Source organism: Phoca vitulina, unplaced genomic scaffold, assembly GCF_004348235.1.
Source record: "Phoca vitulina isolate PV1807 unplaced genomic scaffold, GSC_HSeal_1.0 scaffold11, whole genome shotgun sequence".
Classification (NCBI taxonomy): Eukaryota; Metazoa; Chordata; class Mammalia; order Carnivora; family Phocidae; genus Phoca; species Phoca vitulina.
In genome coordinates this window covers 31,294,864-31,300,851 of record NW_022589714.1, presented here as the reverse complement: position 1 = coordinate 31,300,851, position 5,988 = coordinate 31,294,864, and positions in this window count along the sequence as shown.

The following is a 5,988-nucleotide window of genomic DNA, read 5'->3' as shown; positions in this document are numbered from 1 at the left end:
TGACCATGACCTTTCCCATCAGATGTCCAGTATTTCCATGGTTTCTCTAGAAAAAAGGGAAAACTCCTTTATAGAGAGGTACAAACAACTGGTAACAATTTAGAGTAGCACAGATAGGTTCTATCCCAGGCCAAACCAAGAACAGACAAAATTTGTTCCTTAAGGATCTCCTTGACTATTTTTGATCCTCTGTTTTCAGTGTCAAGATGTCCCTGGCTTCAACAGCATCTTTCTGAGACTCTCTATCAGCTCAGGAAAGGCTCCCTATCTGCAACCTTGCCCTGACTCCTATATTTCTCCCCTCCTCACCATCCCACCAAAACGTACCCAACCTGTCCCAGCCTTCCCTGTCTTCATCATAAATTGACCAAATGTACCAACAGGTCCCCTTAATGGTAAGAATAGGGGACAAGTGCATTGGTGAGATGGTAGACCAACCCTGCCTTTTGGCCCAGGGGCCCAATAAAGGTCGATGACAGATGAGTTAAGCTGTGGCCTAGGTGGTCTTGTCTTGATTCCAAAGCACCTTCCGCCAGCCCTATGGGCATTGGTGACTCACCCGAAGTCTTGGAGGACCAAATTGCTCCCTAAGTAAAGCAGATAAGATGAAAACACAAAGTGGTATTTGCTGGGGTAGATCATTGCCCTTTCAGTGTGTTTGCATTGTCTACTTCTGATCCAAGGTCTCTGGCTGAGCAAATTGCTACGTGATCAATTAAATTTCTGCTGCAGTGGGTTCGGCACATGCCCAAAGCTTCTGTCGTAACAAAGTGCCCTCCCTGACTGCCTTGCTAAAGGGAAGTGGGCTTTGCAGCATACATACCATGTGGGAAGAACCAGAAGACCAGATGGGGGGCTCGGCACCCCTCTTCCTGGGCAAGAACCAACCCCGAATCCACAAGTTTGCTCTATCTTCCCACTATTCTACACTGACCTCCAGAATTTTTTTATGAAAAGCAGCTGGGAAGACTGTGGGACACCCTGATTTCTGCGGTGTGCTAACACCAGCCGCTAATGCACACAGTGCTTCATTCATTTGCTGTTGAGGGAACAGGAGCTGGAGTTCTCAGACCCAGGTCACAAAAATATGACCTTGAGAAGGGAACTCTCTGTCAGCAGGAGACAAGTCTGCCATCTTTGTCATACCAGGCTGCAGTGGTGAGTCGGTTGGAGCTGCGAGGCCCCCAGTGGAGACCGTAGGTTTGGGGCTTGGTCAGGAGGGCCACACAACCCCTAGAACTTTCTGGGGGATCTTCCTAAAAAACAGTCACCAAGATCTGACTCATTCGTAGTTCACTGAAGGCTACTGGCAGGAATGGGTCGCTCACTCTAACTGAGGATGTCAGACCGGGGCAACTGGGGAAATCTGTTCCTGGGATGTGTGTCTGTTTGGGGGGGGGGGGTACCATCGCCTTTCTGATCCGAGAGTAAATGTGATGAACTAAAAAAGACTCTTGGGAGGGTAAAGTACAGGCAAACATAAATGTGACCAGTTTACCTCTTAAATATTTATCAGCCTACACTTACTTATCTTGAGAGGCCATAGAACACAGAGGTGAAACCCACAATCTCTGGCACCAAACAGATCTGGGGTTTGAACTCCAGCTGTACTCACTGTGTGGTCTTGCGCAAGTTACTTAACTTTTCTAGGTCTCACTTCCCTTATCAGTAACATGAGAGATGATCATAATAAAACAGTACCTTACAAATAGAGTTACTATGAAGATTGAATGAGCTAATGCAATCAGAGTGGTAGAACAGAGCATTCTTTACTAAGTGCTCAATATGTGTCAGCTCTAATCTGGGGAACAGGAAAGCTCATCATTTTTTGGTAAAAGTCAGGTTGATTAAGGTGTAATTTATGTGCAATAAAATCTACCACTTTTGGTGTACATTTCTACAAGTTTTAACAAACATATGCAATCAAGTAACCACTACCACAATCGAGATACATCACCCCAAAAAGTTCCTTTGTGCCCCTTTTTCATCAACCCCTCTCCCCAGCCCTAACCCTAGGCAATACTGATCTGTTTGCCGTCCCTATAGTTTTGCCTTTTCCTGAATGCCATATAAATAGAATCATACAATGAGTGGCAGAAAGCTCATCATTTTTAAAGGCTGACACGTATGCGGCATCTAATGAATTTCTAAGTATATTTAAAGAATCAAGTTACAATTATCATTCCAAATCAGATGATATATTTCCTGTTGACTTACAGAAGAGGTATAATATTTCAAAATGCCTCCTGAATTAGTTCCTTTATGGGTAAGTGGATCTTTCTCATATGCTATCTAATCAGTCAAACTTGAGGCTGGAGTTGGCAAGGAGGAGGATATGCCATAAGGAGATCTCATGTATTCTGAAAAGTGAAATAAAAGTTCTTCTTACCTGAATGAATAGTGGGAGGAGGCTCTAGAGTCACTTGAGGCAGGAAGTCAATTAGATGGTTATCCATCTCTCTATTTTAGGGGAAGTCTGGAGAGTTGCAGGGAGTAATGCCAAGGGCAGGGGCATTTTATTTGTTTTGTTTTGTTTAATTTATGGCTTGGACTCTGGGATGAGCTTGCCTTGAAACCTGTCCTGCGGCAAGCATAGGAGATAGCCACTCCTAAGTAAACTTGGTGGCACAGTGACTGTCTCAGTTCCCATATGGTATGGTGGGGCTCCTGAAGTTCCTTCACGGAGTGAAAGGGAAGAAAGTGGCTGAGTTGAGAATGGCCCACTGTGACAAGGGGAAATGACCCTACAGCAGAGAGCATGGGCTAATCATCTAGACCAGGAGCTAGATAGAAGACAGCTTCGAGGGGTTTAACACTAACAAGAGCCTGGAGAACCAAGGTAGCCAGGAATCACCCCCAAACCCTGGCCAAGAGGCCAGTGGGTGAAGCATACCTACAGTCGACTTAGCTCTATGCAAAGGTCAGGAGGGAAGGCAGCGGGCAATGGTGGGGATCGGAGCATCCAGGGACACTTCTTGGATTCCAAACCTCTCTATTCTAGTCCCATGATAATTCAGTTCAGACACCCCTCCCCACGATCCCATCTTGTGGAAGAACAGGAGAGGGCAAGGACACTGGTAAGACTAAGCCTTTTCCTTCAAGCACTGTTTGAATTGTTGCAGCAGATGAAGGTGACTCAGTGGGCGAGGGCTTCTGAGAAACTCACAGGCTGTTTTCCCAGCCCACTCGAGCATAAGGTGTACGCCTCTCCAGCCCCAGTACACTCCCATTACAATTTCACAGCTACTTTATCTTAACTTCTGATCCATTACCTCTTGGCGGTGGCCCCTAGTACCGCAGCTTCAAGACTCTTGGTCTTGGAATATTAGTCAGCCATAAAACAGAATGAAATCTTGCCACTTGCATCCACAGGGATGGATTTAGACAATATAATGCTAAGTGAGATCAGTCAGAGAAAGACAAATACCATATGATTTCACTCACACGTGGAATTTAAGAAATGAAACAAGCAAACAAAGGAAAAAAGAGATAAATCAAAAAGCAGATTCTTAACTATAGAGAACAAGCTGATGGTTGCCAGAGGGGAGAGGGGTGGGAGATGGGTGAAGTAGGTGAAGGGGATTAAGTGTCCACTTACCATGATGAGCACTAAGTAACATATAGAATTGTTGAGTCACTATATTGTACACTTGAAACTAATATAATGCTGTATGTTAATTATACTGGAATTTCAAAAGTTTAAAAAATAGAATCTTGCTCTTGCAACTTGTACACAAGCCGGACATTTTAAGGACTAGTGCAATGCATCCCTCTGTAAATAATGATTTTATTTTATTTTTTAAAGATTTATTTATTTTTGAGAGAGCGAGAGCACAGGGGAAGGGGCAGGGGGAGAGGATAAAAGAGAATCTCAGGCAGACTCCCCACTGAGCACAGAGGCTGATGTGGAGCTCGATCTCACAACCTGGAGATCATGACCTGAGCCAAAATCAAGAGTCGGAGACTTCGCCAACTGAGCCACCTAGGGGCCCCAATGATGATTTTTTAAAAAGTTTGTAACTCAAATAAGCACTCCGTAACTCATCTTTAAGTTCAAGATTTTACCATTCAGATTTCTTCAAATTTCTCCCTTTCTTTTTGGATACACACAAAGGTACATCGTGCCATTAGATGCATTTATGCATTTCCAGAATGCAAATGTGAGCTTTTTATAATGAGCAATTGTAATGGGATTTGGCTTCTAGGAGAAGATTAAGAAAATGATTATAAATAATAGGAAGAACAAATGCCCTCTATCTGAGAGCAAATAAACTATAAATGTTAGGGCAGGTTACAATGCCTCAGTGATAAAGTAATTAGTAGTTCCTATTGAAACAAGCTTAACCCAAGGGAAATTTCATAACCAGTTATATTTCCCATGCATAACTGGGCAGGAAAAATATGAGATTTAGGAAGGTAGAAAAGGAACTTCTTTGTAGGTCTCCGTTAAAAGTAGACGTTGGAACATGAATGCACTCCAAAGTATATCATTTTTTTTTTGCACTTTTATCACTCTGAAGTGAGGAAACCAATCTAGGAAAAAGGTGAGCATCAGCATTTGGAAATGCAATGGAAAATTATAAATTATGAGAGCTATTGATAAAGCTGGTATTTATAGCTCTATCAAGGATTTTATTATATTATTTACATCTGCACTGTAGACACAATCAAAGCCCACTAACCTATCCCAATTTATTAATGCTGTTTTCATTTTCAATGTCAAATACAAATGAGACAAAGATGCTCGGAGAGTGTTACTTGGATCAAGATTTGAAATACAGCCACTTAAAATAAAGGCCTCCCAAGCCAGACTGTAGGTTTTGATATAAATTGCATCCAAACTGGTATCACTGAGGATGTATCTTTGCTATTCATCTACAAACACAAAGTCTCGTGAATGATATCAGATAGTGCCTGGGCATACAAAACGTCCACTCACCTGGTGAGTTTCTGATTCCGAACACTTTGGAAGAATTTTCCCCAAAACACCTCCAGATTCTATGGTTGAGAGAAACATAATCCAACAGGAAGCATAGACAATTGCCTCTGTCTTAGCACATTGGTCCACTTCCTCCCCACCCCGGTCTTAACTTCCCTTTCCTTTAGTGAGGCCTTCAGTTTCATCTGTTCACTTACTGATTTATTCACTTATTTGTCTTATTAGTTATCTATTGCTGTGTAAGAAATTACCCCCAAGACTTAGTAGCTTAACACTACACACATTTATTAACTCTTAGTTTCTGAGGGCCAGGAGTCGAGGCATGCTTAGCTGGGTCTTCAGCTTTAGTGTCTCTCACAAGGCTGTAATCAAGGTGTTGGCCAGGGCAGAGATCTCATCCGAAGGCCGACTGGAGGAAGCATCCACTCCCAAGCTCATGTGGTTGTTAGCAGGATTTGATTCCTTGAGCTTTTCCAACACATGAGCTTGTTTCATCAAAGCATATAAAGTGAGAAGGTGAATAGGAAGACAGAAATTACCATCTTTTGTGACCTAATCATGGAAATCACATACCCTCAACACTGCTGAATTCTATGGGTTTGAAGCAAGCTACTCCAGGTAAAGAGATGACACAGGCTGTGACTACTAGCAGGTAGGGATAACTGGGGCAATTTTAGAGGTTGCCAATCACATTTTTTAAGAATTTGTTGAGCACCTCCTAGGTGCTCGCTGCTGTGCTAGGTGCAGGGAATACAGTGGTGAACTTCCTTCTCTCAGAACTTACAACCCATCTGGAAGGACAGGAGCAGTCCTTGAATAGATTATTGCAATTGTGATAAGCCCACTAAATTAGAAATACAGGGAATAAAGGATCCACCCTGGTCTAGGTTGAGGGAGGTAGGATGTCAAAAGGGACATTTCAATGGAAACTCAAAGAAGGACTGGCCCAGAAAAGAAGAGGAGGAAAGTTTTCCGGGCAGAGGGAATAGCCTGTGCAAAGATCCTGAGGCAAGAAAGATCACGTTGTATTTGAGGGTAGAGCAGCTGGA